General features: G+C 34.2%; 1 protein-coding gene across 3 annotated transcripts in view; it reads right to left on the reverse strand.

The window, feature by feature from the left end:
• CCSER1 (coiled-coil serine rich protein 1) overlaps window positions 1-19,457 on the reverse strand; it is an 845,607-nt gene that overhangs the window by 181,655 nt on the left and 644,495 nt on the right. The gene's annotated exons all lie outside the window — the stretch shown is intronic.

Consider the following 19,457-nt stretch of genomic DNA (forward strand, 5'->3'; position numbering starts at 1 on the left):
AAGACCCTCATGAAGGTACACTGACACAGTGGCTACAACAATGGGATCAAGCCTCATAATGATTGTGAGGATGACACAAGATTGGCGCAATTTGTTCTGTTGTTTTGTTGTACATAGGGATGCTCTGAGTCAGAATTGACTCAATGGCACCTAACAACAACGACAACTCTTAACTGGATCCCTGGTGGCACAGTGGTTAAGACATCAGCTGCTAATCAAAAGGTCATCCGTTTGAATCCACCACCCACTCTTTGGAAACCCTATGGGGCAGTTCTACTCTGCCCTATGGGGTTGCTATGATCGGAATGGACGGTTTGGTTTTTGGGTTTACCCTTAACTGCTCACCTTGTCTCATATTCCACATTCAACTAACAAACTTCTTTCTTACTCCAAAACTTTAGTTCATTCTCTTTCTTCAATCCCCACTGCTTAATTCAGTCTTTTAAAACCAGTTAGAATTCTTCAGTAGCCTCATAAGTGCTCTCCCAGCTTTTGTTTCAACACTCACTAAGAAAGCCTTAAAGGGCTTATTTATGTATACTTCTTAATTTTCCTATTAACTGTAAGCTCTTTGAGGATAGGGACTATATTTTATCTTTGTACATCCCAAATCATCTACCCTAGTAACTTGCACAGAGGCAGAGTTCAATAAATATCGATTGAATGAATGGATGGATGAGTCACCATCCATCCTGTGTGCCTTTAGTGCTTTATTTGAAAAATTAACCTGGAATTTGAAATTAAAGTCGATTTTGATTTCCTTAGATTAATCCAGAAATTCCTTAAGGAAAGACATTTTGCCCACAAATAGATTTCATTAATAATGCTATTAGCTACCACTTGGTAGTATTCAAATTAACAATTCAATGAAGGCCGACCAGGAAATGTGCTGTATAATCAAGACTCTGGAGTTTTTTTTTTTTTTTTTTTTTTTAAATCCTGGACAATTCATCCCTGACAACTTCAGGAAGTATTCATCAGAAAATAAGTTTACTGCCTTTCATAGTGTAAAAATATTTAGAAGAAATCTTTAAAATAGAAATGCTCTTCATTGTATTTTTGTTGCCATATCTGGCATTTAATATACTGCTTTGATTTTTAACATCCTTTTAAATGTATTTTTCCCCTTTTTAAAAGGTACATTACAGTTATCATTCCTGTCTTTCATAAGTAAATTGAAACAGAAAATGGAAATAGAAAAGATAAGTGACTTGTTCAAGGCAAACACAAGTTATCAAAAGAGCTAAAATATTGTCAATAAGAAATTAAAAACTGTGATTTCATACTTATAAACATCTATGGAAAATATTGAAATTTTTATCTACTCTAATATCTAAAGTCAAGATTGCATAATACATACAAAGATATTTTTAAAAGAGCACACAGACTAAGTATACATAATACCCCACTTTTAGACTCAAAAGGAAAGCAATTTAAACTAATTTTCGTAGTCCATTTTATAGCAAAAAACTCTCTCCCAAGTTTAACTTCTAATAACAACAGAGATGATAGCTCACACAGATCCATAGGCTTTATACCCATCATTTCTTTAAATTTAATATTACAGAAACCCTATGAGCTAGGTAGCATTGCTAAGATTTTACAGTAGAGCTGATTGGATCAGAGAAGCCCTGGTAACCAACATTCCCAGCTTTTCTCATATTACAGAGGAGGTTGACACACTGCATGCTTGATGAATGATTAATTTCTGAGTTCAACAAAGTGTCTTGCCTAGCTCTATAGCCGAAAAAAAAAAAAAGTGTTATCAAGAGTATTCTATCTCTTCTAGGTCCCAAGAGTTCACCGTCTCTTGAAGTTCATATAAAGAAATATTGATAGTTCTGTGAATTTAGGTTAGCCTTACAAAGTAGATTAATAAAAGGAAGTATTCCTGGAGCAAACAACCTTCCTGACACATATATGTCTTGCTCACAGGCCCTCCACAGCTTATCATTATTTTAAAAGAATCGTTTGAACAAAAGTACACTGATACATGGAAAAGTTGACTATTGTTTGCCTATATCTTTTCCTTTTTGAGTTCTACAACTGAATAGGAAAATACTTTCTTCCATTCATTCTGATCTTCAAATTTTGAAAAAATCGTGGTGGATAATCTGGTTCTCTTTAATCCCTGGTCTCCATTTGATATTGCTCAGAGAAAGTTTTCAGAATTCCCATTTGATATTACTCAGAGAAAGTTTTCAGAATTCCCTAGGGCATGTAGCCTGTAAGTACAAAATTAAAAAATTATATAATAAACACATAATGATTGTAGTTGTATTTATTCTGCTTTCTCAACATTTTCTTGAATTATTTTGGGAATCATTAAAGAACATGAAATGTTCTTAAGGAAAATTTACATGGGAAACATAAAAAAGCAGTGATGTTTGAAATTACTTTTTGGGATTCCATTCTATGTTCATTTTTAAAAAGGAGAACACAAAAGTTAGAAGAGAAAATTGCCTTCCCTGAGAAGCAGGCAACTTAGATTTCCCTACTTCAACAGATGATCATGTCTATCTACAAAACAGGAGATTATGAAGGGCAAAGTCCTGAGGGCATCTGTATCAGTTAGGGTGCTTTTGACAATAAGTGAAAATATACCCACCTAAAAGTGGTTTTAAAAAAAGTTTTTATTATTTCATATAACAAAATGACCAGGTTTTTTTTTAATATAGCAGCACAACAATATCATCAAAGACCCAGATATTTTCTATTTTATTCCTCTTCATCCTCAAAGGGTCAGAGTTGCCAATGGTTCCCAGGTTTGACTCTACGTAGTTACAAGAAGACAAACACAACCCTAAGAAGCATGCCGTCTGTCAACTGTATTTAATAGTAGGAAGGACAGTTTCCCCTCAAAAGTTTCTTTTTCATCCAATGCAGATGATCCAATGCAAAATGATCGCGTTGCACAACCAAGATCAAGCTTCAAGAAGTATCAGGCCAATTTCAGCTGGCAGGTTTTTGTGAAGGAAGAATGTATGCATGGGGAGAGGGTCAACTAAGTGTCTGCTATAGACACTGACATTCTAAGGATGTATGTATGTGTAATTTTGGGAAAGATCTGGTATGAGTTTACAGTGTTAATTCTGTCATTACTTTAAACATCTTTCATTCAGTAATGCATTTAGAAGTAAATGAACGTTAAAAGCTAGTCACTGGGCAAGGAAATGTGAATACAGCTGCAAATAAGATGGCAAAGGGTGCTTATACTCTTAGTGAAATGGACAAATTTTAGAAGTATGATGAATGCTATAGAAAATAATTTCTAAGTTTTTTGGGAACCCAACCAAATCTTTTTTGATAAAGTACTGAGATATGAAGTACGAGTATGATATTGCTGTGGGAAAAGAGGAAGATACCTGAACTAAGGTTATCATATGTATAAAAAGGGACAAAAAAAGCTCACAAAAATAAAAGATACCTAGTAAAAAAATGAAGTACAGAACACAAGAGGACATAATGGCACTTGAAAATGCAGTAAAATAAGCTATATTGTTTGTGCCTCTGAGGCTTTATCTTAAGGACAAGGGGAATGAATAAAGCAGTAAAGTGCTTTTAGCAGGGATATAACATAATATTTGCATATAACTGGAAGATTGACTGGAGTTAGTAGGGGGAGGAGATAAGGTTGTAATAAAGGAAGTGAGGACACCAATGAGGAGATTATTAGAGCATTAGAGGAAAGAGATGAGAAGTAGTGGTCCAAATTATACATTATATCTCAAAACCTCTAAGAAAATGTTCAACTACTCTCTGAACTAATGTTTGCTAAGCTATTAACGCACCTGATTTTGAAATGTGTCTAACTGCAAATTAATTCACATGTGCTTTAACAAGGAGGTTTTAAAAGTCGACCAAGAACCTCTAGGCTTTGTCTCTAAAGGAGGATCACAGCTCTTGAGGGATGTTGCATTCTCTAGGTTAAACACAGTATTCCCCCCTCCGCCCCATGCAGCTCATTTCTTTCACTGCATTTCTGACTGTTCTCTACACAAACACAGGACAGAATTTTGGAAAAGTACATAATCTCTGCGGTGTTGGTATGGAGAATGATAAATTTTGTTTTTAATATTTTTGTGCATTGGTTTTGTTTAGTTTTCTTATAGAATGCATTTCCAATAGTGTACTGGATTTTAGCAGAGAACTCAGTTACAATGAATTTTGCCTCTTACTTTTGCAGCAAGAGTTACTTGAAGTTATCCAACAAGAGATACATCTACCCATGCACTCACGCACACCCTTTCAAATTAATCTTCTCCAATATATTTTTCAAATGCTTGAATTGTATTTCTTTCTATTCAGGGACATATGAATACAGGGATACAGAATAAATCTTCTCCCTATTACAGCCTTCCAACTGCCACTGGACCTTAAAGGACAGATTCAACAAATTAGCTTCTATTAGACCCGAATTTTCTACTTCCTGCAGTAGTAACTTTAAGCAGCACAGTGTTCAAGATAATATAATTTGAGTTATATGCTTATCAGGCAAAAATAGTGCTTACATTTTAGAGAGAATTACATAAAAGTAGTCTAATAAATGTATCCTGCCATAAGGCAGCGAATTGTCTTCTTTTTATCCCAGATATTAGAGCAAAAGAGTAAGAAAATATTTGAAGGAAATGAAAAATATTACTAAAAGGAGCAGCTCACATTTATTTTTAACTTAATGTCAGGCACTCAGGACATATTTTCTCACTTAACTCTCACAATATCCCTGAGTTAGGAACTAGTATTTGGTGATTAAACAAGTAACATTCTAAAAATGTAAACAACGTAGCCAATTTCCCTGAACTACCTAGTAATATCGTTACATCTGTTGGGCCTCCGTTTAAACATGATGCTACACTTCTTCGTTTATAAAATACCTATAATATGCCAAACACTCTTAAGCATTTACAAACACATTTTAATTTAGTTAGTACAAGTCTGTACTGTACTTGAAAAAGGTAAGAAAACTGAAGCTCAGAGAGGTTAAATACATTAACATTAAACACATGGACAGAAGTAATGAAGTTTTCATTTGAACCCAGACATTCTTTTACCAAGTCACACAGTGTTAGTTCTAAATTATCCATAATTAATTGTACAAATGATCAGGAGAAAACTAAGAGAGGTGGAATAGAAATGCTGGGTATGAGGCTTTAGAGTTCATCAGGTTATATGTATTTATTTTTGAATATTTTGTTGTGTTTTAGGTGAAAGCTTACACAACAAATTAGATTTCCATTCAATAATTCATACACAAATTGTTCCATGGCATTCGTTACTATTCCTGCAATATATCAGCACTCTTACCATTTCTACCCTTCCTGCCCCATTTTCATCCATCTGGTTTCCCTGGTCCCACCCCTTGCCTTCTCATCTTTGCTTTTTGGTAAATGTTGACCATTTGGTCTCATATAGTTGGTTATTTAAAGGGGTACACTCCTCACAGTTGTTATTTTATAGGCCAATCTATTATTTGGTTGAAAGGTGACCTTCGGGAGTTGCTTCAGTTCCAGGTTAAAAGAGTATCTTAGGGTTAGTCTCGGGGGTTCCTCTAGGCTCTTACAGACCAGCAAGTCTGGGCTTTTTTATAAACTTGAGCTTTGTTCTAATTTTTCTCCCATTCTAGTTGGGATCTTCTATTGTATCTCATCAGGTTATAGTTAGAGGCACTTTTAAAACTATCTCTTTTACAACATAGATTCATTGATTTATTCATTCATTCATACATTTATTCAACAAATATTTTTTGAGGGTCTTCTATGTGCCAAGCATTGGGACATAATATTAAAGAAAATGTTGAGAATGGGGAAGACTAAGTAAACTGAGACTAATGTAAACATTACTGGGGAGGTAGGATAGGGATGAGTAAGAAGTTAAAATGCAAGGGGTACTCGGGTACTTGCAAAAAAGAAAAATATCTTTGTCATTTACTAGCTTTCTGACCTTTTTCAAGTTCCATATTATCATGCCTTAATTTCCTCAGATATAACATAGGGAAATGTTAGTGCTTATTTTACAAAAAAAAAAAAAAAAAAAAATTATTATTTTATATGGTTGTAGTTAACATAAACCTGTGTAGTGAAGACTAATATGTATTAATATATGTAAAGCATTTAGAAGGAGTGTCTGCCTTGCAAGGACTCAATAAATATTAGTTGTTATATATTAAATAAATGCTGCTTATTATTATGATGAGCTACGTTTTCTGTTAATGGTAAACTCTACTGCCAAAGTTTGCTCATTGCATAGCCAGTTGTTAATTAAAAAAAAAAAAAAAAATTTTTTTTTTTTTAGGTACCATTAATTTGATCTACTAATTAGAACAAATCTTGTCAAACAGGTATTTCTGTTCCAAACAAGGTCAATTGGTGTTCTGAAACTTTTCTTAAAGGCCTTGTTTAATTTTCTATTCTTTGAGATAACTTTCTAGACATTTACTTCTCTTAATAAGAATACTTATATTCTTCTTCCTCTCAGCAACCTGTCTCTCTTGTCTCTTAGAATTGTGAGGTGATACACCATCTTTGTCAAAAAATAAAATATGCCAGTGTTAGAATGATCGAAGGATTTATAGAACAAAGCCTATTATCGCCTTGTTTTTAGAAGAAAGGAAAGCTTACTTTTATTCATACAATATGATCTTTTATTCAAAAAGTTTATTTTTTATTGTGCTTTAGGTGAAAGCTTACAACTCAAGTTAATCTCTCATTCAAAAATTTATACACAAATTGTTTTGTGACATTGGCTGCAATCCCCACAATGTGACAACATGCTCCCCCTTTCCACCCCGGGTTCCCTGTGTCCATTTGTCCATTCCTGCCTTCTCATCCTGCTTTTGGACAGAAGCTACCCACTTAGTCTCACACATTTGAATGAACTAAGAAGCACGTTCCTCATATATATCATTTTTTGTTTTACAGGCCTGTGTAATCTTTGTCTGAAAAGTGTGCTTCAGGAATGGCTTCAGTTCTGGGTTAACAGAGTGTCTGGGGGCCGTAATCTTGGGTGGTTCCTCCAATCTCTGTCAGACCATTAAGTCTGGTCTTTTTTTTACGTGAATTTGAATTCTGTTCTACATTTTTCTCCTGCTCTGTCCAGACTCTTTGCTGTGTTCCCTATTAGGGAGGTCATTAGTGGTAGCTGCGCACCATCTAGTTCTTCTGGTGTCAGGCTGGTGGAATCTCTGGTTCATTTCATCTTTTAGTCCTTTGGGCTAATATTTTCCTTGTGTCTTTGGTTTTCTTCACTCTCCTTTGCTCCAAGTATGTTGGGACCAATAGATGTATCTTAGATGGCTGCTCAGAAGTTTTTAAGGCCCCAGACACTACTCACCAAAGTGGGATGTAGAACTTTTTTTTTTTATAAACTATGTTATGCCAATTGACCAGGATGTCCCTAAAACTATGTTCCCAAGGCCACAGTACCACCTACTTGGTCCTTCAAAGTGTTTGGACATGTCTAGGAAACTTTAAAGCACCTAATTTACCATCAGTGGTACTTTATACATTTGGGAAGCTCTAGCTTAACTCTTACATTTTAGAAATGAAGACAATGAATTAGACACTATATAAATTACTTTCTCAAGGCCACACAGCAAGATAATGGAGAAACCTGTACCAAAAGCCAGGACCCCTAATTATTGTTCATGGCATGGAACCAACTAACCTTCATGTATGATGGAATGTGGCTGCCACAGTGTTAGCTGATCCTTGCCTGGCAGACATTTGCTCACTGACAGGTTTACAAAGCCTCTGCCTACTGAAGGTGGCAGGCTTTTAAACATCTGTTTTACAAAAGAAAATACTCTGCACAGAATATCCAACATCTTCACCTCTAAAGAACTATGAAATATTAGCTACAATTTCATGCATGTAGATAAGAATTTTGAGCATGTTTATCCCATAAATTTAAATGTGCCTGCCTGCCTATTTGCAAGTAATCCAAATTGCAATCATTCTGTATTAATTTTGAAATCTGCATATCTGCAATTCACTCCGTAAGGGAGAAATTCAGAAGTGTGCCATAGTAGTAATGAGCTTCAGGATGAAAACTGCTGCATTTTGAAAGCATCAAATTATAAGGAAGACAGGATAAAACAAAAAAAACAAAGCGTTGCCTACTACTAAACACTGGTATTTCAGAAACTCCATGTGCTACATTTAACAACCTTCTCTCTTTTACTATAAATTTATCTTCAGAACAATAGGTCTACATTGTCAAACTATAACTGATCACATTCTGAACTGAATAATAACTCTTACATAGTTTAATCAAGTACCTCACAAATCTGAAAAAGAGTTAACAAAAACATTAATTATTATTATGTTTTAACCTTTTGAACTGATACTCTAGCCTTCTCTGGAGAGGAAACAGGCTGTACTTTTATCACTTGATGTCAAGAACTCTGCATCATTCTCATATGATCTTTAGGAGGAAATGTGGAGTAAGTTTACTCTATCTTAGTCTTTGAGGTGATGGAGAGTTATTATACAATGAATCATTTTTTCCATTTGTTAAATCATTTATTTTAGGAGAACTCAAATAGAAAAAGATCTGTCAATAAGTAATCTCAGCTGACTTTAAAAGATATATTCACTTAAAGCGTTCATCAGCAATTTGTGATTTTTTTTAACTTAAATCCACAAAGTCTTTGACTCTACAATAGCTGTCCATTTTTAAGGCTGAGAATTTTACTCTTATGTAGAGGTGCTATCAATGAACTTTTCAGAATAAAAGTGGGTGAGATTAATGAGCTTATTATAATTCATTAGAAAGTGGTGTGTGGATGACTGCCTACTTTAATTAGTTTTATTACTGTAGGAAATTGTTTCATATGCCAGGCTCATCACCAAGCACGCCTGGAAAACATTAGAGCAGTAATCAGACTTGATATGAGGTACCTTTCATTAGGCAGTATGGCTAACGACACTTATAATGAACAAGGAGGGTATTAAAAAGATGGACGTGACGGCACCTAGCAAAAAGGAATTTATCAGATCAACCATTTTTGTGAAGCAGAGTGCAAAATACAGTACTTCAAAATACTACTGTGCCACACAGGGTCCTAGACTCATAATTATGGCAAAAGGTTTAAGTATGTCAGGCTTACCCAATAAATCTCAGTGTAAATTATCTATGACTCACTATATTATTATGAAATGTTAGTAACCAGAACTTCTAATAAGGTAATTCTTTAGATGGCAATTCCTTACCATTACTAACTCTATAACCATATATGTAACTTTATATAACTATATGTAACTTTGAGCAAATAGTGAAATCAAGTCAGAATCCAAAGAAAATCAAAATATAAAATATAGTTCAGGTTGCAGGTAAATGACAAAATTATGAACATATTCATAGGAATTAACTGGCATCTTTTGGTAAATTCTGATTATAAAATTATTTTTTTAATGTTCTTAATATTTATACCTGAGGAGAAAAAGTATCCTTACAGTGATTCCATAATTAAGATTTTGGCATTAGAAGTTCAACCTCATATTCTAATTGGAAAATAAAAGATAAATGATGTTAACTTCTTCTATCTAACTCACAAGGCACTCATAATTTACCAAATTTTATTTCACCATATCTTCCTAAGTAGGGTTTAGAAAGCACAATTTTTATTTCACTGATCAAGAAATGAATATCATTATATTTTCACATATATTGACAGTGTTTTGATAGTTTAGATTACCTGATGTAATTTTTACTTTTATGAATACATACTTCCAATGTTTAGTTATCTCTAATAACCCTATTCAATATCACACATAGTAAATGGATGAATTATGAATTCAAGACATACTAATTTCTCCTCAGCTATTATAGAAACTGTGCTGTTATAATTTCAGGTGGAAAACTGCAATTTATGCCCTTTTTTTTGCTAGCAACATTCTTTTTTCAATCCTTTTTTTCTTTACTGGAAACATTCTGGTAACATAGCATTGCAGTTCAATAATTATCATTAAGTCACAAATGAAGAAAATACCAAACTATTTTTCCATCTAAAATAGATGTCACCTAGGTTGAATAAAGTTTAAACTTAAACATACTGTGAATGAAGTAGAAGGTATTTACCTGGGTCCTTCCATTCTTGAATAGCCTTAATAAAAAAGCAACCATTTGGAAAAGCATAGCAATAATGGTTGCACACATGTAGAATGTAGTCGATATCACTGAATTAAACGTACAGAAATCATTGAATTGGCACATTTTTTGTTGTGTATATTTTCACCACAATAAAAACAAACAAACCTAATCATCATCACCAACAATAACAGCCACAGCAAAGCACCCAAGTTCCAAACCTTCACAGGTATTCCTAGTGTCCTAAAGAAAGTTGCTTGCCTAAGGTTTTGCAGTGGGCTTCAAAATTAAATTGTGAATATTCTAATTTCCTCCTCTATGACATCCTGATTCAACATACAATGCTGCCACCTATTGCTTCTGCTAATGGCAAAAAAAAATCATAAAACCCAGGAATGCATAAAGAAAGGTAAGGACTACAGTAAGTACACTCGGATAAGATACAGTAGTATTGGAAATGTTTGCAAATTTTGTATTTGTTTTTAAAAATTACTTTTTGGGTTACATTTTCTTTTGTTTGGAACACAGATTATCGGTTAGTGAGTAAAACTGGATATCAACCCCTGGTGAGGAAAAAGAGTATTTTTTCCTTTTGGGCCATGAAAGGAAAGGATCTTCACAAGAAAAGACACTTAATAGATAAAATCATTTTTTAACACACTATGAAAAGCCTACTTTTCTTTAAGAGGAAATCAATTTTTACAGAAAAGTCACAGCAATTCTGTCAGGATGTTCTTGAGAATAGAGAAGGATTTGAGGCTTCATTTTATCTGCTACACCACAACTCAAATGTTTGAATAGGACAACAATTTAAGCTCATGCATAGAAACATTTTCAAGTACATAAGGGATCTGGTGATTGATTGATATACCAAAAGGAAGATATCCATTGTCAACTTTTCAAATGACACTGAAAATATTTGCGTTTTGTTCCAGTAGTGAGTGTACAGTATACCCGACATTTTCTGTGAGGAATTTTGCCTATTAGCATATATAGAACTGTCATCAATCAATAATAAGCATATACATATATATGGGAAATCATTTTCCCATCACCCAACAAAAACTGGGTTTACATTTGATAATGAATAGTAATTGATCTGAAGTTTGTAATGTATTGTCTACTACATTTTTATGACCCAACTGGCCACTTTATTAAACAAAGTGTTAAAGAGTGAAGCAATGGAATGAGAGAGAGAAACTACAATAATTATCCTTACTGTCCTCTCCCCTAAAACAGTATCTTTGAATTACAATATGTCAGGAAATTCTCTAAGAAATATGGGAATATTTTCATTGTCAGATATTTTATTTATATGTTTATACTTTCTGAAGAATTATTTCCGTATTTTGTATAGCAAACACGTTTTTAGGGTTTTTGTTTATTTTGAGGCCAAATGTTCACAAAATGAGAAGACTGTAAAATTAAAGCTTTCTGTATGATTAGACTTACATAATTTTTGTGTTGGTCTGACAGCAACTGGGATTTAGACAAAGGCTGACACTTAGCATTCCTTCTAGGCAACACCTATACTGATTTACATATTTTAGCACCTATCACTTGCCAGTGTTAATGACACCTAAGAATCACTCCATGGCATCAATTTAAGTTATAACAATGTAGAAATAAAAACAGACAACCAAAGGAGAAAAACAAGTATTATCTCCTGAGGCTCAAAGAGAAACCCAAATTCCAACATCAATATTGAGGTCAATGGAATTGCCACAAAATTGAAAACCTTCAAATTAATTAAACTACCTCATGCATTATGACTCAACAAAACATATTTGGAAGTAGTTTGCAATCAAAATAGTATGCTGCTTTTAAGCGAAATGTCAGTTTCGTTCTTTTTTGTTTCTTAATGCCTGACATTTTCTAAATGCAATCACTTATTTGTTGAAAGTGTTTTAGCACTTTATTTCTTCAGTTGGGAGAAAAAGAAAGAGTAGGACACACAAATAATGGATTTCTGTGTCCATCAGTTTGAGTATAAAACTGTAGAGTGTGTAAGTGGGTTGATAAAAATACTGTTTCATTTAAGAACACAAATTTCTGTATAACAAAAATGTGGTTACTCAATATTATCTAAAGAAAGATATATGATAAATCACTAGTAAGAAAAATAACTTACCATGCATAACTAACAAAAAAAAGTTTTACTTCTTTAAATATTTAGCTGATAAATTTAAGAAATCAAACTAATAGTCTTAGGATAAAGTATTTGATAATTAAGCAAAAATATCAAAATAAGTGGAAAACAATACTTTATAACTTATTTCTAATTAAGGGACATTTTATCTTAAAAAAGCCAAAAAGAGGTTAATTTTAAGAAAATTTATGTAAATGTTATCACAGTATAGCCACTAAAACCATACCTACATAAATAAAAGATTGAACGACAGGTAATATATTAAAATTCTGTAGCTATATTTACAATAACAAAAGAAGTCTCATACAAAAATATTTTTCTGGGCTTGCAGAATAATCATTAGGTTCTGAATGGATTAAAAAAGTTAACTCTTACCCTTTAGTATTTTTTTTAAACAAATACCAAAAACATCAAAACTGCTATTTCAAAAACTTCAGTGACAGATTTCATTTGCATTATTGTCCAAATGAGTTGTGCAATGCAGACTTTTAGTAAACTATGAAACAAGAGATTTTATTTTGTTCCTGTAGGTTTGACTCTATCAATAACGCAAATTCTTTGTCATTTGCATGTAGTTGTGTGTTTTGAGTGTGTTTGTGTATGAAAGAAAAAAGAACTTTTGAGAAAGAATGAAGTGATAGAGTGACAGTAAAAGTGATTGGAGAAGAGAGGCAGTACAGACAGAGAGAATGAGGGGGAATAAAAAGGGAAGGCAATGGTGGGTATAGCAGATAAACAACAACAACAAAAAAAAGAAAACTATTGCCATTGAGTGGATTCCAACTCATAGCAACCCTATAGGACAGAGTAGAACTGCCAAACAGGGTTTTCAAGGAGCAAGCTGGTAGATTAGAACTGCCAACTTTTTGGTTAGCAGGCTGAGTTCTTAACCTATCTATACGTATTCATATATATAGATACTTTTGTATAAATATATATACTAGATATAGTAGATGGTAGCTACTAAACAAACTGAACGATAACGAAAAAATAATTGTTAAAAAAGGAATTTATCTTTCTTTGGGCTCCCTCACCAATATTTTAGGATAACACAAAGATACTGAAAATCTGGTTCAATAACGCATTCTTTAATATAATACAGGTTATTGTTAAAATATTGACCAAGATGATCCAGTCCAAAAATTTGCCTGAATTCTTCTGCTTTTAATTGTAGTAGCTTAACTTACCACTGAAATATATATTTATAAAGTATATATATTTACACAAAAGCATCCATATGTATATATTTATAGATATACATATAAATATGCATACATTTATTATACTTAGCAGAAAACATTTATTTAGTGTTGTATTAAATATATGTGTCTTCTTACAATTAAATACAACAAATACTTAACACACAGTTTCTGTGTGTTAGGAATCTGGATGTGGTTTAACGGCTACCTGTGGCTTACGGTTCCTCATGAAGTTATAATCAAGCTATAAACTAGGGCTGTGGACTTCTCAAGGATTGACTGGAGTTGAAGGATCCACTTCCAAGCTCACGCACACGGGTCTTTCAACAGGGCTGCCTCAGGACATGGCAGCCCTCCCCAGGGCAAATGATTCAAGGAGGAGAGAGACTTCCAGGATGTAAGCTACAATCTCTTGCTAATCAAATCTCAACAGTATAATCAATGTCATCCTATAATTTCTGCTTGTATTCTATGTGTTAGAAGCAAGTCAATAAGTCAATAAAGGGGTTTACTAGAGACTTGAACACCATGTGACAGGGATAATTTGGGGTCATTGCAGTCTACCTGCTGGCCTCCACTGATTCATACACTTCTCACATTGGAAATGTACTCACCCACTCTGAAGGTCCCCAGAGGTCTAATTCCATTATAACATCCACTCAAAGTACATAATCTCATTATCTAAAACAAGCCCCCCTATGGATAAGGCTCCACAGGTAAAGTTCCATAAATACAACTTCTTGGGTGTAGTTTTGCTTAATCTGTATATGGATAAAAATATGCCCTCTGCCCCCAGATGTCACACAATGGTGGAAAAGGCATAGGATAACTGCTGTCGACATTTCTGTTCAAAAAGGGGTGTTTGGCAGGCACAGAGAAGTCATTGGTCCACCCAACCCACTGCCGTCGAGTCGATTCCGACTCATAGTGACCCTATAGGACAGAGTAGAACTGCCCCAAAGAGTTTCCAAGGAGCGCCTGGTGGACTTGAACTGCTGACTTTTTGGTTAGCAGCCGTAGCACTTAACCACTACACCACCAGGGTTTCCCATTAGTCCACAGCAATCCTTAAATCTAATAAAAACATTATTGAATTTTTTTTTCATAAGCTTTTCAATAATTGTTATCCATGGCGCTTGGCTTTGACTTCTGGGCTCTGGTTCTGCCCTTTGCGTCATCATTCAGCTGAGCAGTTCTCTCGAGTCTATTTCCTGTCTATAGAATTCTGATGGTCCAAAGTCCTCTTCTATTTCTGAATTGTGTCTGTATACCTTCATCCAAACTGGCAATGCTTCTGCATATGCAAATATTTTAAGGACTTTGTGGGTGTCCTATGTGTCTTCTTGGGGTATATATCATTAGACAAAAGCCACACCCACAAATCTCTTTACGATAAGTCCTTTTCTACCTTGGGCTCCTGTTTCTATGGCTGAACAATAATGCCTGTAAGTTTGTCAGAGCATATAATGATTGAGAGGATCTTTGAAGAAACCCCTAATCTTTTTAAAACCTTTTTGTGTGAGTGAATAGTACTTTGAATCACCGGCTTTAATCTTTCTAGGTCTTAACAATAGGCTTTAGGGTCACACCTTTGAATTCATCTTTAAACTACATTTTCATGGCAGTACCCTGGATTTTATCTTTGCTCAGAGTCATTCTTAAATTTAGCATCATTAGGTTTCTAGACAGGCTGAGAATTTTCAAAACCAATACAGGTAATGGCTCCCTTTTGTTTAACAGTCCTTCCTTTAATGTATCTGTCTCCTCCCACATTATACTTGCATAAGTAGCAAGAAGAAATCAGGTGGCACATTCAAAAATTTAATTGGAAATTGCCTTAGGTAAGTCACCAGTTCATTAAATGTATTTTTTACTTCCACCTTACTTAAAGCAACAGTATTGTCAAACTTTCTGATGCTATACAAGGATGCCCTTTTCTTCAGTTTCCAATAACATTTATCTCCCTTTTCTGTAAGACCTAACCCATAGCCTTATTGAAGACCATGAGGTATCTATTAATAGCTTCTTTAGGGGACTTAAGCTTTCACTAACACTTTCTTCAAAATCCACTGCCCAGGTCCAAACCCATTCCCTCATTTTAAGTTTTTGTTGTGGTAGCATCACACACTCAGAACCAAAATTTGCATTAGGTATCTATACTGTGGAACAAATTATCCCAAAACTTGGTAGCTTAAAATGATATTTACCATTTCATAGCTTTTATGGTTTCACAGCCTATCTAGGTGCCTTTGACTTAAGGTTTCTCATAAGGTTGCATTCTAGCTCTCAGCTGGAGCTGTTGTCATCTTAAAGCTTAATGAAACTATTTTATTTGCTCCCAACCTCACTCACTTGGACCTCTCCTAAGGATGGCCTCATGACATGGCACCTCGCTTTTCCAAGAGCGAGGGATCTAACAAAGCGAGATAGAGTATCTAAGAAAAAGGCCATAATTTATTCATTTTTTTAGTAACTAATCTTAGAAGTGACATCCTATTATTTTTCCTGTATTCTATTAATGAGAAGTAAGTCAATAAGGGGAAGAATGTGAATATTAGGATAGAGGGATCATTGGGGACCATCTTAAAGGATGCCTATTATAATTACTTATCAGAATAATACACTATTACTTTGGAATAACAAAATTAACTTTTAAGTGCCCACACTATTGGAGGGTAACCTGAACATAAATGATCCACTATATCATATAACTTTATACAAATTATACATATTTTATTGGTAATCTAGTTAATGACAAGTGCTCAGATATTCATGAAGAAATGGTAATTTGCGTTCACAAAGCCAGGACAATCATTTCATTCAGTCTTAGCATCAATAATCTGGAATTCAAACTGTAGCTCTGGGAAGAAAAAGATGTCATAGATAATTCTCAAAGTAGTGAAACTAATTTGTCTAAGCCAATGGTGTTACTTAGAAATGAACGATTTAAATACAATCATGTTATAAATCTATCCATAAGAAAAATATTTGTTTTATGTTTGCATTTTGACTATTTAGAATTGTGAATGATTGCAGTATTCCTAAATTCTTCTCAGATTATTTTATTTCATCTAAAATAAAAAACTGTATGAATACAGAAAAGCAGAACAATAAATGTGTTAAATCATACATTCTTTAAAAGTCTTTCTACTGAATTAACCCAGAAGGGAGTATTGGGCAAACACTGTAATCTCAAAATAATGATTGTCACATGCATTTTTCTAAATTTGAATGAGACACAGACCATCTGTGAGATACTTGGGCACCATTCTGTACTCAGCTAAATATCAATCAAATTGTTCCATAGTACAATCACATTGGACATGCAATTAATGTTAAATTGAATCCAGTGCTAAGGTAGTGATAAATTGGTTTGGCTCTCCTAAGCTACAAAGAACCAAATTTAAGTGTTCTTAGATCTTATGAATGTCTTGTATCTTTACATTTAAATATATATATGTAATTTAGCAGAGTTTTTTTTTTTTTTTTAATGATTGGATTCCTTCTCAGTCTCTCTGCATTCTGACAATAACTCATATTCATTTGCTCTCCATCTATTGATACAGAAGTAAAGGCAATGTGATTGTACTACATACAAACCAGACCCACTGCAAAAAAAAGAGCAGCACAGTCAATTCTGACTCATAGAATCCCTAACGGACAGAGCAGAACTGCCCCATGGGGTTTCTAAGGCTGCAATCTTTTCAGGGAGCCCTGGTGGCACAGTGGTTAAGAGTTTCACTCCTAACCAAAAGATTAGCAGTTCGAATCCACCAGCAGCTCCTTGGAAATCCCATGAGGCAGTTCTATTCTGTCCTATAGGGTCACCATGAGTCAGAATAGACTCGATGGCAATGGATTTAATTTTTAAAGGAGCCAATTGTCACATCTTTCTCCTGTGGAGCAGCTGGCGGGTTCAAACCACTGACCTTTCAATTAGTAGCCAACAGCTTTTAACCACTGTGACATCAGGGCTCCTTTTCTCTCTTCATACATATATACACAGACATACATATATATATATACCAAACCCCTTGCCTTCGAGTAGATTCTGACTCATAGCAATCCTATAGGACAGAATGGAACTGCCCCACAGGGTTTCCTAGGCTATAATCTTTACAGGAGCAGATCGCCAGGTTTTTTCTCCTATGGAGCCACTGATGAGTTCCAACTGCCAACCTATATGTTAGCATTCGAGTGCTAAACAATTTTGCCAGCAAGACTCTTTCTTTTGCATACTAAAAGTTTCCGAATTTCTAATAATTTATATCTAAAGGTTTATGCCTATGAGTATTAAAATTTATAATGCATATGCCATTTTCTTTCTACAATGTTTTCAGTGATCCTGCCTACCCATTTTGCCTCAACCGCCACCCCTCATAGGAACCCATGCAATCAACAGTAGCGAATTAATAAGAACAGGTCATGTTCCATTTTTGCACCTTTTTTTTTTTTTTTTTCCTGCTTAGAATGGCTTTTCCTCATTCTAGAAAATTGTGGCTCATCCTTCAAAATTCAGTTCAAATGTTACCCCTTTTGGGAAATCTTTAACTCTTGGTCTTGATGCCCCATTTTTGAATTTACTTAAGAATCTAACATAACCCTTATCAATCTAGTCTATAATTACAGGATATATTTCTGTACCACTCTTTCTTATTGGACTGGAAATCTCCTTGGTTCTGGTAGAATAACTGACAAAGACTAAGAATTAAAAAAAAAAAAAAGTTATGAGTAGAAAAATGTAAAGAGAAGATTACCCTCCTCTAAATCTCTGCATCCCAAATACTGACAAAGAATACAGAGCAGTCCTAATCAAGTCTTCCAGTGCACTTCTTAATTGCTAAAATTGTGGAGGGAGCCTTGGGTAAAATATCTGTATATCAGGTGTTCACACATCAAGAAATGCTTAAAGTTAAGCAATATGGAATTCCCCCTAAGGGGAAGGGAAGAAATGTATCCCTCATTCTGTTAAAAATCTGCATATGTATGCATTGTTAATAAGTGCATTAGGATTTATGCGGTGATTCAGAATCCTTTAAGGGACCGAAGCCTACTTAAGAATCCATTTTTGTTAAAAACAGGTTTCCCAAAGGCCTTGTACAGGTTGTTTAATACTGAGGCAATTCAGGTTTAATATAGACACTCCTTTAAGAACATAGCAGAGATTTAATTAATTGAGTTAGCGACCTGTTTGTTAAAACTTATTTTCCTGACTGGAAAGAAACTTGGACAGAGGCATTTTATAGAGACTGTTACAGGCATAATGATTTGCCATGATATATTCTCTACTTTTCGTTTGGGAGAAAGAAAGGAGCAATCGACCACCAATGGAGAAGAAGAACAGTGAGATACCTCATAGAATAAAGAAAACAGTATTTTATAACTACAAAATAGTTGGTCAGTTTATTTACTAATGAGAAATATATACTGGTTAACAATATATACGTCATCATTAAAGTTTCTGGCAAGCAGTGAAAAGAACAGGGATTACTAATAATAGCCAAGGTACAAGTGACATTTTTTCTTGTTCCTTTATTTTTTGATATAAAAATATAGATAACACATTTGTCAATACATTTTTCATGAGTAAAATTTAGCAACACCAATTTATTACATCAGTCACACTGTGCAGCCATCACTGATATTCATTGCCAAATTTTCCAGGGCCATTATCATTAATGGTAACTCAAAGCTTCCTAAACAATGATTTCCCCTTTTTGCCTCCCTCTTAAACTGTGATCTCTACATGGTTGACTAGTCTAAGTATTTCATATTAGGGAGATCATAAAATATTTGTCTTTTGTAATATACTTACTCCACTTAATATAATATTTTTTTCTTTTGCAAATTGGATTTTTTTTTAATTGTGCTTTAGGTGAAAATTTACAGCTTAATTTCTCATACAAAAATTTATACATATATTATTATGAGACATTAGTTGCAATTCCTGTAATGTCACAGCACACTCCCCCCTTTCTACCCTGGGTTTCTTGTTCCCATTCAACCAGTTCCTGTCCCTTCCT

Source organism: Loxodonta africana, chromosome 5 (assembly GCF_030014295.1).
Source record: "Loxodonta africana isolate mLoxAfr1 chromosome 5, mLoxAfr1.hap2, whole genome shotgun sequence".
Lineage (NCBI taxonomy): Eukaryota > Metazoa > Chordata > Mammalia > Proboscidea > Elephantidae > Loxodonta > Loxodonta africana.